The sequence below is a fragment of the Bos grunniens genome, chromosome 4 (assembly GCF_055505025.1).
Source record: "Bos grunniens cultivar Pamir isolate PY7600 chromosome 4, Bosgru_T2T1.0, whole genome shotgun sequence".
Taxonomy (NCBI): Eukaryota; Metazoa; Chordata; class Mammalia; order Artiodactyla; family Bovidae; genus Bos; species Bos grunniens.
In genome coordinates, this window is record NC_141168.1 from 7,693,259 (window position 1) to 7,715,501 (window position 22,243).

Consider the following 22,243-nt stretch of genomic DNA (forward strand, 5'->3'; position numbering starts at 1 on the left):
CTTCTCATGAAGTGGCCAAAGTACTGGAGTTTCAGCCTCAGCATCAGTCCTTCCAATGAACACCCAGGACTGGTCTCCTTTAGGATGGACTGGTTGGATCTCCTTGCAGTCCAAGGGACTCTCAAGAGTCTTCTCCAGCACCACAGTTCAAAAGCATCAATTCTTTGGCGCTCAGCTTTCTTCACAGTCCAACTCTCACATCCATACATGACCACTGGAAAAACCATAACCTTGACTAGACGGACCTTTGTTGGCAGAGTAATATCTCTGCTTTTTAATATGCTATCTAGGTTGGTCATAATTTTCCTTCCAAGGAGTAAGCGTCTTTTAATTTCATGGCTGCAATCACCATCTGCAGTGATTTTGGAGCCCCCCAAAATAAAGTCTGATACTGTTTCCACTGTTTCCCCATCTATTTGCCATGAAGTGATGGGGCCAGATGCCATGATCTTCGTTTTCTGAATGTTGAGCTTTAAGCCAACTTTTCCACTCTCCTCTTTCACTTTCATCAAGAGGCTTTTTAGTTCCTCTTCACTTTCTGCCATAAGGGTGGTGTCATCTGCGTATCTGAGGTTATTGATATTTCTCCCAGCAATCTTGATTCCAGCTTGTGCTTCTTCCAGCCCAGCGTTTCTCATGATTACTCTGCACAGAAGTTAACTAAGCAGGGTGACAATATACAGCCTTGACTACTCCTCTTCCTATTTGGAACCAGTCTGTTGTTGTGTGTCCTGTTCTAACTGTTGCTTCCTGACCTGCATACAGGTTTCTCAAGAGGCAGGTCAGGTGGTCTGGTATTCCCATCTCTTTCAGAATTTTCCACAGTTCATTGTGATCCACACCGTCAAAGGCTTTGGCATAGTCAATAAAGCAGAAATAGGTGTTTTTCTGGAACTCTCTTGCTTTTTCTATGATCCAGCGGATGTTGGCAATTTGACCTCTGGTTCCTCTGCCTTTTCTAAAACCAGCTTGAACATCAGGAAGTTCACGGTTCACATATTGCTGAAGCCTGGCTTGGAGGATTTTGAGCATGACTTTATTAGTGTGTGAGATGAGTGCAATTGTGCGGTAGTTTGAGCATTCTTTGGCATTGCCTTTCTTTGGGATTGGAATGAAAACTGACCTTTTCCAGTCCTGTGGCCACTGCTGAGTTTTCCAAATTTGCTGGCATATTGAGTGCAGCACTTCCACAGCATCATCTTTCAGGATTTGGAATAGCTCAACTGGAATTCCATCACCTCCACTAGCTTTGTTCACAGTGATGCTTTCTATTGAATGGTTTGCCTTGGAGACAAACAGAGATCATTCTGTCGTTTTTGAGATTGCATCCAAGTACTGCATTTCGGACTCTTTTGTTGACCGTGATGGCTACTCCATTTCTTCTGAGGGATTCCTGCCCACTAGTATATATAATGGTCATCTGAGTTAAATTCACCCATTCCAGTCCATTTCAGTTCACTGATTTCTAGAATGTCGACATTTACTCTTGCCATCTCTTGTTTGACCACTTCCAATTTGCCTTGATTCATGGACCTGACATTCCAGGTTCCTATGCAATATTGGTCTTTATAGCATCGGACCTTGCTTCTATCACCAGTCACATCCACAACTGGGTATTCTTTTTGCTTTGGCTCCATCCCTTCATTCTTTCTGGAGTTATTTCTCCACTGATCTCCAGTAGCATATTGGGCACCTACTGACCTGGTAAGTTTCTCTTTCAGTATCTTATCATTTTGCCTTTTCATACTGTTCATGGGGTTCTCAAGGCAAGAATACTGAAGTGTTTTGCCATTCCCTTCTCCAGTGGACCACATTCTGTCCTACAAGACCACATCCTGACCTACAAGACCTTTTAGAACTAACACCCAAAAAAGATGTCCTTTTCATTATAGGGGACTGGAATGCAAAAGTAGGAAGTCAAGAAACACCTGGACTAACAGGCAAATTTGGCCTTGGAATACAGAATGAAGCAGGGCAAAGACTAATAGAGTTTTGCCAAGAAAATGCACTGGTCATAACAAACACCCTCTTCCAACAACACAAGAGAAGACTCTATACATGGACATCACCAGATGGTCAACACCAAAATCAGATTGATTATATTCTTTGCAGCCAAAGATGGAGAAGCTCTATACAGTCAGCAAAAACAAGACCAGGAGCTGACTGTGGCTCAGACCATGAACTCCTTATTGCCAAATTCAGACTGAAATTGAAGAAAGTAGGGAAAACCACTAGACCATTAAGGTATGACCTAAATCAAACCCCTTATGATTATACAGTGGAAGTGAGAAATAGATTTAAGGGCCTGGATCTGATAGATAGAGTGCCTGATGAACTATGGATGGAGGTTCATGACATTGTACAGGAGACAGGGATCAAGACCATCCCCATGGAAAAGAAATGCAAAAAAGCAAAATGGCTGTCTGTGGAGGCCTTACAAATAGCTATCAAAAGAAGAGAAGCGAAAAGCAAAGGAGAAAAGGCAAGATATAAACATCTGAATGCAGAGTTCCAAAGAATAGCAAGAATAGATAAGTAAGCCTTCTTCAGCGATCAATGCAAAGAAATAGAGGAAAACAACAAAATGGGAAAGACTAGAGATCTCTTCAAGAAAATTAGAGATACCAAGGGAACATTTCATGCACCTCTCCTAGGCCAGGCCAAATCCTCCTGGGATGCTCGGGTGTGTTCTGGCACTGAAATAACGTGCCAAAGTGAGAACGTTTGAGATTCATCATCCCCAGTCATTCCTTCATCCTGGCCACCCTCTGTTCCCCATCAAAAGGTACCCATCTGCTGCCTGCCCCCTGTTGACATCTCTCTTTACCTTCATCTTTCTATGACTTTGTTCTCATTCCTATGCTTCCAAAAATGGTCTGCATCCCGTCCAACTCTCCGTTGTTAAGTAGTGGTGCTACATCCTTGTCGTGTTTACAGCAGACTGAGGACAAGGTGGGTCAGCTGCACCTTAACCACCACAACAGCACCAAGATCCTCGGAGACTGTGCTGGCTGCATGTAACCATTACTCTTTTATGTCTCCCTGCTGGGGAAGATGTCCCCTCCTCTAAAGTTCTTGACACCTTGTCTCTTTTTCTCTGTTTATCAGTCTTTTTCCACATCAGCAAAGGCTTGCCAGAAGTCCTTCTGGGCAAGTCTGTGATTCTGACCCCAGCTTGCACTGCTGCTTCCCTCACATAGACGCAGGGTGACCTTTCTAACCGGGAGATGTGATCCCTCTCATTCCCAATTAAAGTCCTCCAGGGACTCCGTCACCTGCATTGAGAATCTAAACTTCAGTGCAGCAACTCAGGTGGCTCCTTCCCTGCCGCATCTCCTGCAGCTCCCCTTGCATCTGACCTTGTAGGTGAACCAAACCCACCTGCCCTTCTGAGAGCATCATGCTGTTCCTAAGCTCTGCAAGTGCTGTTCCCCCTACAGACCATGTCCTCCCTCCCTTTGCCCCACCACCCTCATCCACCTAGTGTATCCCTTCTTACCCCTCAGATCATCGTGTCACCCAGCCTTCCCCAGTCTCTGCAGGTGGGATTAATGCCTCCCCTGTTTTCCATAGACACTTGCTCAGACACCATCTGTCATTTCATTGGACTCTCTCCATATCATGTGTTCCTGGAAACAGTATAAAGGTAAATGTGTAAAAATGAAGCAATAAAATGATGCGACCAACAAGGGGGTAATTTCCAAACTATGCAAGCAGTTCATACAGTTCAATAAAGAAAAAAAAAAATGAAAAAATGGGAAGAGCTAAGTAGACATTTCTCCAAAGAAGATATACAGATGGCCAACAATCACATGAAAAGATGCTCAACATCACTAATCATTAGAGAATGCAAATCAGAACAGTAATGAGGTACTGCCTCATACTGGTCAAAACGGCCCTCATCAAAAAGTCTACAAATAATAAATTTTGGAAACAGTCTGGAGAAAAAAGAACCCTCCTATGCTGTTGGTGGGAATATAAACTGGTCAGTCACCATGGAAAACAGTATGGAAGTTCCTTAAAAAAACTAAAAATAGGCTTACCATATGATTCGGCAATCCCATTCCTAAGCATATATCCAGAAAATACAAAAAGTCTAATTTGAAAAGATACATGTACTGCAGCATTCATAGCAGCACTATTTATAATAGCCAAGACATGGAAACAACCCAGATGCCCATAAACAGATGACTGGTTTAAAAAGATGTGTTATACACACACAATGGAATATTACTCAGCAAAAGAAGAAGAGGGCAACAAAGGATGAGACAGTTGGATGGCATCACTGACTCAGTGGACATGAGTTTGAGCAAACTCTGGGAGATAGTGAAAGACAGGGAAGCCTGGCATGCTGCAGTCCATGGGATCACAAAGAGACATGACTTAGCGACTGCACAACAACAACAATAAAAAAGTAACGAAATATTGCCATGTGCAGCAACATGGATGGACCTAGAGATTATCATACTAATCAGAGAAAGACATATACCATATGATATCGCTTATATGTGGAATCTAAAAAACTGATACCAATTAACTTATTTACAAAACAGAAGTAGAGTCACAGACATACAAAACAAATTAACAGTTACCAAAGGGGAAAAGGTGAAGAGAAAGAAAGTATGAGTATGGGATTAACAGATACACGATACTATACATCCATTCAGTTCACTTCAGTTCAGTCACTCAGTCGTGTCCCACTTTTTGCAACCTCATGAATCGCAGCACGCCAAGCCTCCCTGTCCATCACCAACTCCTAGAGTTCACCCAAACTTATGCATCGAGTCGCTGATGCCATCCAGCCCATCTCATCCTCTGTCATCCCCTTCTCCTCCTGCCCCCAATCCCTCCCAGAATCAGGGTCTTTTCCAATGAATCAACTCTTCACATGAGGTAGCCAAAGTATTGGAGTTTCAGCCTTAGCATCAGTCCTTCCAATGAACACCCAGGACTGGTCTCCTTTAGGATGGACTGGTTGGATCTCCTTGCAGTCCAAGGGACGCGCAAGAGTCTTCTCCAGCACCACAGTTCAAAAGCATCAATTCTTTGGCGCTCAGCTTTCTTCACAGTCCAACTCTCACATCCATACATGACCACTGGAAAAACCATAGCCTTGACTAGATGAACCTTTGTTGCAAAGGTCAGTTTTCATTCCAATCCCAAAGAAAGGCAATGCCAAAGAATGCTCAAACTACCGCACAACTGCACTCATCTCACATGCTAATAAAGTAATGCTCAAAATTCTCCAAACCAGGCTTCAGCAATACGTGAACCATGAACTTCCAGATGTTCAAGCTAATTTTAGAAAAGGCAGAGGAACCAGAGATCAAATTGCCAACATCTGCTGGGTCATCAAAAAAGCAAGAGAGTTCCAGAAAAACATCTATTTCTGCTTTATTGACTATGCCAAAGTCTTTGACTGGGTGGATCACGATAAACTGTGGAAAATTCTGAAAGACATGGGAATACCAGACCACCTGACCTGCCTCTTGAGAAACCTGTATGCAGGTCAGGAAGCAACAGTTAGAACAGGACACACAACAACAGACTGGTTCCAAATAGGAAAAGGAGTAGTCAAGGCTGTATACTGTCACCCTGCTTAGTTAACTTCTGTGCAGAGTAATCATGAGAAACGCTGGGCTGGAAGGAGCACAAGCTGGAATCAAGATTGCTGGGGGAAATACCAATAACCTCAGATACGCAGATGACACCACCCTTATGGCAGAAAGTGAAGAGGAACTAAAAAGCCTCTTGATGAAAGTGAAAGAGGAGAGTGGAAAAGTTGGCTTAAAGCACAACATTCAGGAAACTAAGATCATGGTATCTGGTCCCATCACTTCATGGGAAATAGATGGGAAAACAGTGGAAACAGTGTCAGACTTTATTTTGGGGGGCTTGAAAATCACTGCAGATGGTGATTGCAGCCATGAAATTAAAAGACGCTTACTCCTTGGAAGGAAAGTTATGACCAACCTAGATAGCATATTGAAAAGCAGAGATATTACTATACATAATACAGATGAGCAAAAAGGATTTACTATAGATCAAAGGGAACTATATTCAATATCTAATAATAACCTATAATGGAAAAAAATTTGAATCACTTTGCTGTCACCTGAAACTAACACAATACAGTAAATCAACTATACTTCAATTAAAAAAAAAAAAAAAGCAATAGACTTACAAGTCATAAGGAAGACTATTCCCTGACAATTGTAAAACAAAGTTCCTGATTTGCATATCAAATTTCTTTTCACCCTGAGTATTGTACAATTTATACATGATTATTTAAAAATCTTAAAAGCACAATTTAGACATTAAGTATATATACTTTAATAATTTCCATCTTAAGAAAGTTCTTAGTCAAAAAGTAATAAATATAAAATACTGAGCACACTCCTGATACAAATACCTAGAAATTCCAGATGTGATATAATAAATGTAACTTCAAACAGAGAGCTAATATAAAAAGGAATAAAGGGAAATCATATTGTGCCGGAAATGAAGATAAAAGAGAGCAGCCATGTTGGAAGCCTGAGAGTAGCAGCCGTAGGTACCTGGAGTGGGGTGGAGAGAAGAGTAAATAGGCCTTGGGCCCCTCAGGGTGAGAAGTTGGAGCTAACACCTCCAGATAAAGTCCCCTCAAGGCCTCATCTTCGGAAAATGTATGGATCAGAAAAAAATGCATCCTAACCCAAAAAGACAACATGTTATTTTGGGCCTCGGGAAGTGGGTGCTGAGACATAGTTTGAAGTACAAGAGGATTATTGGAGAATGATGCCTATAAAGGTAAAAGGAGGAGGAAACGGGGTTTTGCAGGCAACATCTCAGACCAGGACACTGGTCCAGCATCTGTGAAAGGAAGGAGGAGAAGAAGCAGGTTTGGGAAGCAGAAATAGACCATGATGCAGCCTTGACAAAGTTTCAGCCAACTGAACAAAGGATTCTAGAGCAAATATTGCCCATTAGATGAGTCCTGTGTTGGGCAGAAATGATGGTTTCGAACTGTGATGTTGGAGAAGATTCTTGAGAGCCCCCTGGATGGCAAAGAGATCAAACCAGTCAATCCTAAAGGAAATCAGTCCTGAATATTCATTGGAAGGACTGATGCTGAAGCTGAAGCTCTAATACTTTGACCACTTGTTGCCAACAGCCAACTCATTAGAAAACACCTTGATGCTGGGAAAGATTGAAGGCAGGAGAAGGGGACAACAGAGGACAAGATGGTTGGATGGCATCATCAATTCAATGGACATGAGTTTGAGCAAACTCCGGAAGATGGTGAAGGGCAGCAGGGAAGTCTGGCATGCTGGAGGCCATGAGCCATGACTGAGTGACTGAACAACAACATTAGTAACTGGTCAGTTAACTGCACTTCTTGTAACTGAATGGTAAGCTCTTGAACAGAGATCTCAGTGGCATGACTCCATGGCTGCCACAGATGACAAAAGGCTTTCTATCTCAAGCTAAGCTCTGAGCTTACCTGATGGTTGGATGGCATCATGAACTCAATGGACATGAGTTTGAATAAACTCAGGGAGTTGGTGATGGACAGGGAGACCTGGTGTGCTGCAGGCCATGGGGTCACAAAGAGTCAGACATGACTGAGCAACTGAACTGAACTGAACTGAAGCTCTGAGTGATGGTAATGGATGGGGTGATATCTTCCTTGAGAATCCAAAACCACAGCTAGTACCTTACGGAGACTGGGATTCAAGTTTATATTACCCTCAGGGCTGATAAATTGACATTAAAATTGGACCTAGGCCAATGAAAGCACTTGAGGTTTCTGGCTGAAAGAAACAAAAACAGGAGGAACTATCCCACAGTCCAGACCACAAACCTGGCTCAATATAAGCTCACAATCAGAAATTGCAAAATCCACAAGGAAACAAAAGAGCAAGAGTAACTATCCAAGAACTTGAATTTAGGTAAAATAATTCAAAATAGACTAGAATGTTAATATTTTTATACTTTATAAAAACTAAGAACAGGGAATCCCCTGGCCACCCAGTGGTTAGGACTCTGTACTTTCACTGCAGAGGATGCAGGTTCAATCCCTAATTGGGAATATAAGATCCTGAGAGCTGTGCAACTAAAAGTAAATAAACTTCTTACATTGTTATTAAAGAAAAAGCAAAACACGGGCAAAAAGGAAGCAGCATAGAAAAAGTAAAGTTAATACAAATCAACAAACCTTAAGAAAAAACAAGATACTATTAAAAAGAAACATTTTAAAAAGAAAACAAGAGAAGAAAATCAGATCAGATCAGATCAGTCGCTCAGTCGTGTCCGACTCTTTGTGACCCCATGAATCGCAGCACGCCAGGCCTCCCTGTCCATCACCAACTCTCAGAGTTCACTCAGACTCACGTCCATCGAGTCAGTGATACCATCCAGCCATCTCATCCTCTGTCGTCCCCTTCTCCTCCTGCCTCCAATCCCTCCCAGCATCAGAGTCTTTTCCAATGAGTCAACTCTTCGCATGAGGTGGCCAAAGTACTGGAGTTTCAGCTTTAGCATCATTCCTTCCAAAAAAATCCCAGGGCTGATCTCCTTCAGAATGGACTGGTTGGATCTCCTTGCAGTCCAAGGGACTCTCAAAGAGTCTTGTCCAACACCACAGTTCAAAAGCATCAATTCTTTGGCGCTCAGCCTTCTTCACAGTCCAACTCTCACATCCATACATGACCACAGGAAAAACCATAGCCTTGACTAGATGGACCTTTGTTGGCAAAGTAATGTCTCTGCTTTTGAATATGCTATCTAGGTTGGTCATAACTTTCCTTCCAAGGAGTAAGCATCTTTTAATTTCATGGCTGCAGTCACCATCTGCAGTAATTTTGAAGCCCAGAAAAATGAAGTCTGACACTGTTTCCACTGTTTCCCCATCTATTTCCCATGAAGTGATGGGACCGGATGCCATGATCTTCGTTTTCTGAATGTTGAGCTTTAAGCCAACTTTTTCACTCTCCACTTTCACTTTCATCAAGAGGCTTTTTAGTTCCTCTTCACTTTCTGCCATAAGGGTCTTTCTCTTCAAGAAAATCAGAGATACCAAACGAACATTTCATGCAAAGATGGGCTCAATAAAGGACAGAAATGGTATGGACCTAATAGAAGCAGAAGATATTAAGAAGAGATGGTAAGAATACATAGAAGAACTGTACAAAAAAGATCTTCACAACCCAGATAATCACGATGGTGTGATCACTGACCTAGAGCCAGACATCCTGGAATGTGAAGTCAAGTGGGCCTTAGAAAGCATCTCTACGAACAAAGCTAGTGGAGGTGATGGAATTCCAGTTGAGCTCTTTCAAATCCTGAAAGATGATGCTGTGCAAGTGCTGCACTCAATATGCCAGCAAATTTGGAAAACTCAGCAGTGGCCACAGGACTGGAAAAGGTCAGTTTTCATTCCAATCCCAAAGAAAGGCAATGCCAAAGAATGCTCAAACTACCGCACAATTGCACTCATCTCACACGCTAGTAAAGTCATGCTCAAAATTCTCCAAGCCAGGCTTCAGCAATATGTGAACCGTGAACTTCCTGATGTTTAAGCTGGTTTTAGAAAAGGCAGAGGAACCAGAGATCAAATTGCCAACATCCGCTGGATCATAGAAAAAGCAAGAGAGTTCCAGAAAAACATCTATTTCTGCTTTATTGACTATGCCAAAGCCTTTGACTGTGTGGATCACAATCAACTGTGGAAAATTCTGAAAGAGATGGGAATACCAGACCACCTGACCTGCCTCTTGAGAAACCTGAATGCAGGTCAGGAAGCAACAGTTAGGACTGGACATGGAATAACAGACTGGTTCCAAATAGGAAAAGGAGTACGTCAAGGCTGTATGTTGTCACCCTGTTTATTTAACTTATATGCAGAGTAATCATGAGAAATGCTGGGCTGGAAGAAGCACAAGCTGGAATCAAGATTGCCGGGAGAAATATCAATAACCTCAGATATGCAGAGAAGAAAATAGAGCCACTGAAAACTGAAAAATCAATGGACTTGTTAAGGTTAAGCAGCACATCTAGAAACAGATGGGAAGAATTACTTAAATGAAAGATAGACGAAGAAAGTACCCAGAATGAAAGACAGATATAATGATGGACGGAAACACAGCGTATGTTGAGAACACAGACTAGGAACACCTACCATACATCTATCAGATCAGATTTTCTCATCCAGAAAGAGATAATTAGGAAATTAGAAGAAAATAAATATTTTTGAAAGAATAACTAACTTTCTTCAAGAATTAATGAAAGACATAAATCCTCAAATCTAAGAGACACAAATGTAAATCCACATGTATAAACTTTGTGGTGAAATTAGAGCACCAAAAGCAAAGCAGAAATCCTAAAAGCAGCCAGAGAAAAAGGCAGATTGACATCAAAGAAAGAACTATTAGATTGACAATAGGCTCTTCTGTGATAAAAGTGGAGGTCAGAAGACAATGGACAAACACCTACAAGAGTGGTGAGGGGAAATAACTGTCAACCTAGATTTCACACCGTGATCAATTTATCACACACAAGCAAAGCCAAATAAAGACATTTTCAGAAGATAAAAATTGGAAATATACCATTTATAAAACCTCACTGAAAAACTACTGAGGACTATACTTTGAGAAGAGGAAACTTGAATGCAGTAAGAAGGACACAAGAAAGCTGATGAGCAAAATAAATTTAGTAATCATGGGTAGATCTCAATATGCATTGACTTTATAAGACAATAATAAAGACAAGTCTAGAAGATACAAAACAAATGGAACTATAACAGCAGACAACATTTAAGAAGGATGGAGCATAACTTCAATGAAAGCCCTGGTGATCTCACTAGAAGGGCAGAGAGAGAGACTACATTTAGACTAAGTCAAACATACATATTTATTATGTTCATAATAGCTGCTAAAGGAAAGAGGTAGAATGGCTCATAGCAGAGAGAGAAGAGGTGACTAAAGAAAATCTGATTAATTTAACAGAAGGTAGAGAAAGGGGGGAAGAAGCAAAGTTACAGTAAAATAAAGATCACAAAATAAGATGACAGAAAAAAAATCCAAATATATCTATATTCACTACAAAGAAAATAAGCTCTTCATTTGAAAGACAAATTGTCAGGGCCTTCCCTAGCTTCCCTGGTGGCTCAGAGGGTAAAGCGTCTGCCTGCAATGCAGGAGACTGGGGTTTGATCCCTGGGTCGGGAAGATCCCCTGGAGAAGGAAATGGCAACCCATTCCAGTATTTTTGCCTGGAAAATCCCATGGTCAGAGGAGCCTGGTAGGCTACAGTCCATGGGGTCACAAAGAGTCAGACACGACTGAGCGACTTCACTTTCCCTAGCGGTACAGTGACTAGAACTCCACACTTCTAATGCAGGGGACCTGGGTTCCATTACTGGTCAGGGAACTATATCCCGCAAGCCACAACTCAAGAGTTCACATGCTGCAACTAAAGATCCAGCATGCTGCAATGAAGATCAAAGGTCCCATGCGCCAAATCTAAGACCTGGTGCAGCCAAATAAATAAATGTCAAGGAGACATATTATCAGATTATAAAACTATGCAAAAATCCAGCTCTATGCTTTGAAGTTTTATGAGAAATATTAACTCATTGGGGGCATAAACATAAAATAGTTTCCCCTTTTCCAATGACTGCCCCACAATTGTGTTATGTCAACCCTTCTTTCCTTACTGGTTATTCAGTACAATAATGACATTTTTTTTGAGATTCCAAAATGTTTCAAAAACTTTCTGTTGTCAGAAAGTCTCATTCCAGCCTCCAGTCTGAACCATGTTTGAACTCAGTCAGAGCCGGGGCCCCTTCTACCCCAGTTCAGGTTAGATCTGTCTGGGACACTAGTGAGTGAGGAGACCACGTGGTCTGCTCATCAAACCCTTCCTCCTTTCTCTGTCCTGTCTTCCCAGCTTCCTTAATCCACATTCTAGGTTGCGTGTGTGTGTGACAAATCACTTCAGTCGTGTGTGATTCTGTGTGACCCCATGGACTGTAGCCGGCCAGGCTCCCCGGTCTGAGAGAATCCCCAGGCAAGAATACTAGAGTGGGTTGCGGTGCCCTCCTCCAGGGGATCCTCCCAACCTGGGGATTGAACCCAAGTCTCTTACATCCCCTGCATTGATAGGAGGGTTCTTTACCACGAGCGCCACCTGGGAAGCCCACACTCTAGCTTAGACCTTTGCAAAGCCTCACTTGGGGCCAAGGCATGGAGCGTTCGGAAGGGAGCTGAAGGAGAACGTGGCTGTGTGTGCTGACCAGAGCCCTCCCTCCCCTGGGTGCCACCTGGAGGCCACAGGCCTGTGCTGCTACTGGCTTCTAGGGACGCGATAGGGGAGGTTATCTTGGGGCAGGGCTCAGCTTCACCCTGTCCTTCTCTCGCACTGAGACTCACTCCCAGAGGGGTAACTAGAAACGTTTGCCCCTAATTCTTCCCAGGGGTAGGTGCCCATTACTTGGTCTGTGGCTCTGTGTAGATCTGGACAGTGGCAGGGTCCCTGTCCCACCCCGTCTAACCTCTGTGCTCTACAAGAAGTCGAGGAAGCTGCTTGGGTCTTTACACTGCACCATCAGGGACTGAGGGGAACTTGAACCAGGTGGGAGTAGCGTCATGTTTTCCTGGTCATGTATAAAGCCTTCAGAAATGGCTACATTAAAAACTGTCTGCTTCCATGTTCCACCATTCCCACACACTTCAGGAAACATGTATCACGTACCTGCCTCGTCTTCCCTGTAATGGAAGAGAGCCCTGAGCCACACTCCCGGGCTCCACAAAAGGGGACCCAGATCTCTCTTACACGGTGGAAGGGGAGGGACGGCCCAGAAACCCCTTCTCTCGCAGTCCTGTTTATGCTGGGGTGGGGGTAGGGGAGCAGCAGGAGGGACAGTATCAGTTTGAAAGTGGTGCCTCCTCATAAGTTCTGTAGGTGACTGTCCCCATGCCTTCAGGCTGCACAAAATCAAAATGTGGGGTGGTTTAATGCTTTTTGTCCTCAGCTCTGGGCCTTAGCCTTGATTCCCCAGATAAGGGTAAAAACACACTTGATATTACGTAAACAGCATGTGACTAAATACCTAAAACCTAAGGACACAGTATAGTGCAGAGTAAAGAACTGGGAAGGAAAAAAGGCACATCACCAAACACTGATCAAAATACAGTTGGCACAGCAATACGACTGGAAAAAACACGCTTTAAAGCAAAAACCAGTACTAGAATAAAAAGGTTACTATGTTGTGAATGATCTCTGTTCGTTTCCAAGGCAAACCATTCAATATCACAGTAATCCAAGTCTGTGCCCCAACCAGTAACGCTGAAGAAGCTGAAGTTGAATGATTCTATGAAGACCTACAAGACCTTTTAGAACTAACACCCAAAAAAGATGTCCTTTTCATTATAGGGGACTGGAATGCAAAAGTAGGAAGTCAAGAAACACCTGGACTAACAGGCAAATTTGGCCTTGGAATACAGAATGAAGCAGGGCAAAGACTAATAGAGTTTTGCCAAGAAAATGCACTGGTCATAACAAACACCCTCTTCCAACAACACAAGAGAAGACTCTATACATGGACATCACCAGATGGTCAACACCAAAATCAGATTGATTATATTCTTTGCAGCCAAAGATGGAGAAGCTCTATACAGTCAGCAAAAACAAGACCAGGAGCTGACTGTGGCTCAGACCATGAACTCCTTATTGCCAAATTCAGACTGAAATTGAAGAAAGTAGGGAAAACCACTAGACCATTAAGGTATGACCTAAATCAAACCCCTTATGATTATACAGTGGAAGTGAGAAATAGATTTAAGGGCCTGGATCTGATAGATAGAGTGCCTGATGAACTATGGATGGAGGTTCATGACATTGTACAGGAGACAGGGATCAAGACCATCCCCATGGAAAAGAAATGCAAAAAAGCAAAATGGCTGTCTGTGGAGGCCTTACAAATAGCTATCAAAAGAAGAGAAGCGAAAAGCAAAGGAGAAAAGGAAAGATATAAACATCTGAATGCAGAGTTCCAAAGAATAGCAAGAATAGATAAGAAAGCGTTCTTCAGCGATCAATGTAAAGAAATAGAGGAAAACAACAAAATGGGAAAGACTAGGAATCTCTTCAAGAAAATCAGAGATACCAAAGGAACATTTCATGCAAAGATGAGCTCAATAAAGGACAGAAATGGTATGGACCTAACAGAAGCAGAAGATATTAAGAAGAGATGGCAAGAATACATAGAAGAACTGTACAAAAAAGATCTTCACGACCCAGATAATCATGATGGTGTGATCACTGACCTAGAGCCAGACATCCTGGAATGTGAAGTCAAGTGGGCCTTAGAAAGCATCTCTACGAACAAAGCTAGTGGAGGTGATGGAATTCCAGTTGAGCTATTCCAAATCCTGAAAGATGATGCTGTGAAAGTGCTGCACTCAATATGCCAGCAAATTTGGAAAACTCAGCAGTGGCCACAGGACTGGAAAAGGTCAGTTTTCATTCCAATCCCAAAGAAAGGCAATGCCAAAGAATGCTCAAACTACCGCACAATTGCACTCATCTCACACGCTAGTAAAGTCATGCTCAAAATTCTCCAAGCCAGGCTTCAGCAATATGTGAACCGTGAACTTCCTGATGTTCAAGCTGGTTTTAGAAAAGGCAGAGGAACCAGAGATCAAATTGCCAACATCCGCTGGATCATAGAAAAAGCAAGAGAGTTCCAGAAAAACATCTATTTCTGTTTTATTGACTATGCCAAAGCCTTTGACTGTGTGGATCACAATCAACTGTGGAAAATTCTGAAAGAGATGGGAATACCAGGCCACCTGATCTGCCTCTTGAGAAATTTGTATGCAGGTCAGGAAGCAACAGTTAGAACTGGGCATGGAACAACAGACTGGTTCCAAATAGGAAAAGGAGTTTGTCAAGGCTGTATATTGTCACCCTGTTTATTTAACTTATATGCAGAGTACATCATGAGAAATGCTGGACTGGAAGAAACACAAGCTGGAATCAAGACTGCTGGGAGAAATATCAATAACCTCAGATATGCAGATGACACCACCCTTATGGCAGAAAGTGAAGAGGAACTAAAAAGCCGCTTGATGAAAGTGAAAGTGGAGAGTGAAAAGTTGGCTTAAAGCTCAACACTCAGAAAATGAAGATCATGGCATCCGGTCCCAGCACTTCATGAGAAATAGAAGGGGAAACAGTGGAAACAGTGTCAGACTTTATTTTTCTGGGCTCCAAAATCACTGCAGATGGTGACTGCAGCCATGAAATTAAAAGACACTTACTCCTTGGAAGCAAAGTTATGACCAACCTAGACAGCATGTTCAAAAGCAGAGATATTACTTTGCCAACAAAGGTCCGTCTAGTCAAGGCTATGGTTTTTCCTGTGGTCATGTATGGATGTGAGAGTTGGACTGTGAAGAAGGCTGAGCGCCGAAGAATTGATGCTTTTGAACTGTGGTGTTGGACAAGACTCTTGAGAGTCCCTTGGACTGCAAGGAGATCCAACCAGTCCATTCTGAAGGAGATCAGCCCTGGGATTTCTTTGGAAAGAATGATGCTAAAGCTGAAACTCCAGTACTTTGGCCACCTCATGCGAAGAGTTGACTCATTGGAAAAGACTCTGATGCTGGGAGGGATTGGGGGCAGGAGGAGAAGGGGACGACAGAGGATGAGATGGCTGGATGGCATCACTGACTCGATGGACGTGAGTCTGAGTGAACTCCAGGAGTTGGTGATGGACAGGGAGGCCTGGCGTGCTGCGATTCATGGGGTCACAAAGAATCAGACACGACTGAGCGACTGATCTGACTGATCTGATCTGATGTTGTGAAATAGTGGCAGGCTTTATTTTGGGGGGCTCCTAAAATCACTGCAGATGGTGACTGTAGCCATGAAATTAAAAGATGCTTACTCCTTGGAAGAAAAGCTATGACCAACCTAGACAGCATATTAAAAAGCAGAGACATTACTTTGCCAACAAAGGTCCGTCTACTCAAGGCTATGGTTTTTCCAGTGGTCGTGTATGGATGTGAGAGTTGGACTGTGAAGAAAGCTGAGTTCCAAACAATTGATGCTCTTGAACTGTGGTATTGGAGAAGACTCTTGAGAGTGCCTTGAACTGCAGTGAGATCCAACCAGTCCATCCTAAAGGAAATCAGTCCTTAATATTCATTGGAAGGACTGATGTTGAAGCTGAAACTCAAATGCTTTGGCCACCTGATGTGAAGAACTGACTCATTTGAAAAGACCCTGATGCTGGGAAAGATTGAGGGCAGGAGGAGAAGGGGACGACAGAGGATGAGATGGTTGGATGGCATCACTGACTCAGTGGACATGAGTTTAATTAAACTCATCACCGGTAGCTGGTGATGGACAGGGAGGCCTGGTGTGCTGCAGTCCACAGGGTCACAAAGAGTCGAACACAATGGAGCAACTGAACTGAAAGGATGTTGTGAAAAAAGTAAGGTACAATGTACCTTGGAGAAGGAAATGGCAACCCACTCCAGTGCTCTTGCCTGGAAAATCCCACGGGCAGAGGAGCCTGGCTGGCCATGGTCCACAGGGTCGTAGAGTTGGACACGACTGAAGTGACTCAGCACGCACAACGTACTCAACAGCATGAACTGAAAACACAAAGCAAAGAACGACAGAATGAGGAAAACATAGGAAAAAATCACAGTGGCATGTATCTACGCACCTCTTTCTCTGTAATTGATAAAACAGACAAAAATTAGTAAGAATATAGAAAATCTGAAAAACAACTAGATATTTTATGTTCTTTTTAAATATACATAGAATATTTACAAAAATTGGCTGCAAAGCAAATTACAAAAAATTCCAAATAATTTTATTCAGATCACTGTTTATAATCATAATGGAATAAAATAAGAAATAAATTATAAAATAATATACAAATTTTTTTTTTTTTAAGATTAACCACTTATTTAAGAAAAAACAGAGACTTCCCTGGTGGTCCAGTGGCTAAGACTCCAAGCTCCCACTGCAGGCAACTTGAGTTTGATCCCTGGTCAGGGAACCAGATGCCACATGCCACAGCTAAAAGATCCCCTGTGCTACAACTAAGACCCCACATAGTCAAATACATAAACATTTTTAAAGAAGAAAAACAAAACACATTTTGCTGACATTTTAATACTGCCTTACATGTTTGTTTTTTGGAACAATTCCTATGTAATAAGTTCAAAGCAAAAAACTTCAACTGATTATACAATATTTACTATTAATGTATCAAATATACAACTGTTAATCTTGAGGGAGAAAATATAGCAAAAGTTTATACAACTATAGAACTAAATTCATAGTGAAAAATACATGTGTGTTAGTCGCTCAGTTGTGTCCAACTCTTTCCCACCCCAGGGACTGTAGCCCGCCAGGCTCCTCTGTCCATGGGATTTCCCAGGCAAGAATACAGGAGTGGATTGCTATTCCCTTCTCCAGGGAATCTTTGCAACCCGGGGATTGAACCCAGGTCTCCTGCATTGCAGACAGATTCTTTACCATTTGAGCCACCAGGGAAGCAGGGAAATGCAAATCAAAAGCACCATCAGATACCACCTCACACCTGTTAGAATGGCTACTATCAAAACAAAACAAAACAGATGATTAGTGTTGGTGAGGATGCATAGAAATTGGACCCCTTGTGCACTGTTGATAGGAGAGTACAGTGGTGCAACTGCTATGGAAAACATTATGGTGGTTCCTCAAAACATTAAAAATGGAACCCATATGATCTAGCAATTCAGCTTTGAGTACATACCCCAAAGGATTGAAAGCTGCGTCTCAGAGATATTTATACAACCATGTTCATAGCAGCATTATTCACAATAGCCACGGAGGAACAGATGAGCAAAATATGATTTACACATAAAGTGAAATATCATTCACCTCTAAAATGGAAGAAAACTGTGACACATGCTACAACATGGATAAATCTTTTTTTTTTAATTTTTGGTCATATGTAGGACCTTAGTCCCTGGAGCAGGGATCAAACACTCAGCCCCTGCATTGGAAGATAGAGTCTTAACCGGTGGACTATGGGGGATGTCCCCGAGGAGTCTGTGCTTATTTATTTATTTATTTTTGGCTGCACTTGGCTGTTTGTAGGAGCTTAGTTCCCCAACGAGAGATGGAACCTGGACCCACAGCAGTGAAAGCCTATGTCTCAACCACTGGACCATCAGAGAATTCCCAACAAGGATCAATCTTGATGATGGACATTATGTTAAGTAAAATAAGCCAGTCACAAAAAGACAAATACTGTATGATTCTACTAACATGAGGTACCTAGAATAGTCAGATTCATAGAGACAGAAAGAAGAAAGGTAGTTGCCCAGAGCTGGGGCTGGGGCAAATGGGGAGTAATTGTTGGATGGGTATGATGTGTTAGTTTTGCAAGATAAAAAGAGTTTTGGAGATTGGCTATACAACAGTGTGAATGTACTAAATACTACTCACTTTGAAGTGTACACTTTAAAATGGTTAAAATGCTAAATTTTATATCATGTGTACTTCACAGCAATTAAAAAAATTTTAATGGGCAAAGATTCTGAACAGACACTGCTCCAAAGAAGACATACAAATGACCAACATGCACATAAAAAGATGCTCAATATCATTAGTCATTAAGGAACTGGAAATCTATGGTTGAGGGGCTTCCCTGATGGCTCAGTGGTAAAGAATTCGCCTGCCAATGCAGGAGACACAGGTTCCACCCCTGGTCCAGGAAGATCCCACATGCTGTGGAGCAATGATGCCCGAATGTCACAACTACTGAGCCTGTGCTCTAGAGCCCACACGCTACAACTACTAAAGCCCACCTGCCCTGGAGCTCATGCCCCAAACAAAACAAGAGAAGCCACTGCGATGAGAAGCCTGCGACAATGAAGAGTAGCCCCCAGTCGGCACAACTAGAGAAAAGCCCAAGCAGCTACAAAGACCCAGAATACCTAAAAATAAATTAAAATAAAATTATTTTTTGAAAAAGCAAAGTGAGATACCACTCCACACCCAGAGATCACTATAATAAGAAAGATAATTAAGTATTGGTGAGGATATGGAGAAGTCAGGACCCTCTTACACTGCTGGTGGGAATATAAAGTGCAGCTTCCTTGGAAAACAATTTAGCAGTTCCTGAAAATATTAAGTAGTTGGTCCAAGTAAGAGTAATCCTACCCTTGGGTTTATACCCAAGAGAAATAAGAATATCCGTCCATACAAAAATTTGTCCACAAATGTTCACAGCAGCATTTTTGATAACAAAGAGTAGAAACAATCTAAAAACCTAGCAAGTGATGAACTGATAACTGAAATTGGGTCTATCCATACAACACAGCATTATTTGGCAATAACAAGGAATGATATACTCTCGTGCTACAACGTGGATGAACCTTAAAAACATTCAGTTCAGTCGCTCAGTCATGTCCGACTCTTTGCGAGTATAAAAAACCGGTAAACACTGACCACATATTACATTTCTATTTATTTGAAATATCCGTATAGGCAAATCTATATAGACAGACAGTGGATTAGTTGTTACCCAGGTCTGAGTGGAAGTTGTAGGGGCAAATGGAGAATGACTGCTTTTGGGTACAGGGTTTCTTTTTAGAGTGATGAAAATATTCTACACTTGGGCCATGGTGATGGGGGCATAACTCTGTGAACATAATAAACCACCAAACTGTACACCTTACATGAAGGGATTTAATGCTATGTGAATTATATCTCAGTAGAGATGCAACTTTTATTAAAAGCTAAAAGAATCGATTCTAGATTAGAGATCTGTGTACAAGTTAAACTGTAAACAATTTAGAATAAAAAATTGAGACATATCCTTAAGGCATTGGATAGGGAAGAAAATAAAAATAAAAGTACAAACCCTAAAGTTAAAGTACTAAATTTAATTATATTTAAATATAAATATTTGTGTAAGATATATAACCATGAAAAACGTTAACAGAAAAGACAGGGACTTCCGAGGTGGTCCAGTGGTTAAGACTCCCAGCTCCCAATGGAGGGTGCCTGGGTTTCATTCCTGGTCAGGGAACTAGATCCCACATGCCTGAACTAAGAGTTCACATGCCACAACCAAAGAGTCAGCATTCCGCAGAAGACCCGGCGCAGCCAAATAAATATTTTTTAAAAAGAAAGAAATTTCTTTTCTGAAAAATTTAAAAAGACAGGAGACAGACTGGGAGAAGATATTTGCTATGTGCACGACCAACAATGTAGTATGCTGGTTAAAACGTCTAAGAACAACAGCCCAAAGGACGGTGGATAAACTATAAGGTTAAAGCACACAGGTGCAGTGGTATAATTTATGTGAAGCAGGCTGTTGAAACTTAAAGATGTATATTGTAAAACGTAGGGCAACCATTAAAAATGATGTATAACTAATTAGTGACTGATGAAAATAGAATTACTAAGAAAAGTACTCAATCCAAAAACAGGCAAAAGAAAAGGAAAAAATATGACTGAATGCATGGAACACAGCAAACAACTATGGTGAGTAAGTAGTAAGATGGGAGACTTAAATGGATCACCTTAAGTGTTTGGTGATAGAATTAATATCCAGAATATGTATTTTTTTTTTTAAGCCTGTAAACCAATAAGACTTTACAGCAAAGGATATGAAGAGAAAATTCACAGAGGAAGAAACCAAATATTTAGCAAACATGAAAAGATGCTCAACTTCCTTAATATCAGGGAAATATAAATAAGTAAAATAATGAACTGCCATTCCACACTCATCCTGCTGGCAAAGGTTAATGTCCATCATCAGGAAGTGTTGGTGAGGCTGTGGACCTAGGCACTGCTGGTGGCTGTGTCACTGGGCCCCCCTCTCTTTGGTGAGCGCTCTGGGGAGTCCAAGGAAGATGAAAGCGCTCCTGTCTCCAGCCCCGAGGATCTGTGTCTCAGTGTCCCTCCAAGAGCCACTCTGCCCAGTGGGCAAAGAGACATTTACCGGGATTCCCCTGTGGGGAGTGGAAAGTAAACGAGCTTATTCAGTCAATGAAATACTATACAGTGGTTAAAACGAATGACCCAGGCATGCTTGCTCAAGCATGACTCCATCTCAGAAACAATGATGCATGGAAATAAAGCAAGTTCCAACAGGATATGGACTGACCTACATTATTCAAGTAAAAGTCTTGGATAGGAAACCAGCGCACACACTGTTTACTGACACATGGTAGGAAAAGCACCGGGGAAGGGAAGGGAAGAAAAGGATTCGGTGGCCCTGGCCTTCTCTCCACCGCTTATTTTTCCATTTTTTAAAGAGAGATCTGACAGCCGACTTAGTCTGGTTCTTGTTGTCTCTCAGGGCAAGCCCACCGGCCCTGACCACCCCTTCCCCCCGCCCCCCACCGGGGGTCCCTTTAGGTAAACAAATAGACTCTACTTTTCTCTCTCCTTCAGTTACTTCGAGTTGGGTTTTCATCGCCTGCCTATACTTTCTTTTCCGTGTCATTTCCCGCCCTTGCTACCTCGGTAGGTACTTCATAAATACGTGTGTGGGGGTGAACCTGTCCAGGAAAGAGGGAGTCGCCAAGTCCACGCTCTCCCCACCATTCCTCTTGGGATCGCTCTCCCCAACCCTTCGAAAGAGCATTCCTCCCAGGGACCAAAAGAGGCACCGGAGGCAAACAAGTCACGCCCCGCGACCCGGCCTCAGTTTCCTCCCGGACGCCGGCTCGGGCCCCCCGCCCCTCCCCGCCAGCCCCCCAGGCCCTCTCCGATCCCCCCTCCGCATCCCGTCCTTTCAGGTCGAAAACAAACACCCCGGGCGCGTCTCACAAAAAAAGCACCCAACCCGCTGGCTCCCCGGGAACCCCGGCTGCACAGAGCCCGGTCACATGAACTCCGGGCTTTTTTTTTTTTTCTTTGGTGTGACGGGCTTCTCAGATCCCTTTGTGAGGCGCAGGTTTTTGAAAAGGGAACGACCCGGGTTCTGGGTTTGAGAGGAGCCGGGGGGGACCCGGCGGGAGGAAGGCTGTCGGAGCCAATCAAGCCGCCTCCAGACCCCAGCACGTCGCCTCTCGGCCGCGCGCGGTTATTCCTCCTCCGCTCTCCCGCCTCCGGGTCTCGCCCTAGGGTGGCCGGCAAGGCGAGGACCCCAGGTGAGAGGCCGAGGGGCGGGGGGGCGGCCCACGGGGGTCGGGGAGGCGGGAGGCCCGGGCGGTTCGGCCCGGGCGGCACGACGGGC

At 42.9% G+C, this 22,243-nt stretch overlaps 1 protein-coding gene across 2 annotated transcripts in view; it reads left to right on the forward strand.

Moving 5' to 3' along the window:
* Positions 1-14,987: 14,987 nt before the first annotated feature.
* Positions 14,988-22,243, forward strand: part of ZNF777 (zinc finger protein 777) — a 35,084-nt gene continuing 27,828 nt past the window's right edge. For both annotated transcript variants that reach the window (XM_086394972.1, XM_086394970.1), the window contains exon 1: positions 14,988-22,157. The gene's annotated coding sequence lies outside the window, so the exon portion shown is untranslated. The remainder of the gene's footprint in view (positions 22,158-22,243) is intronic.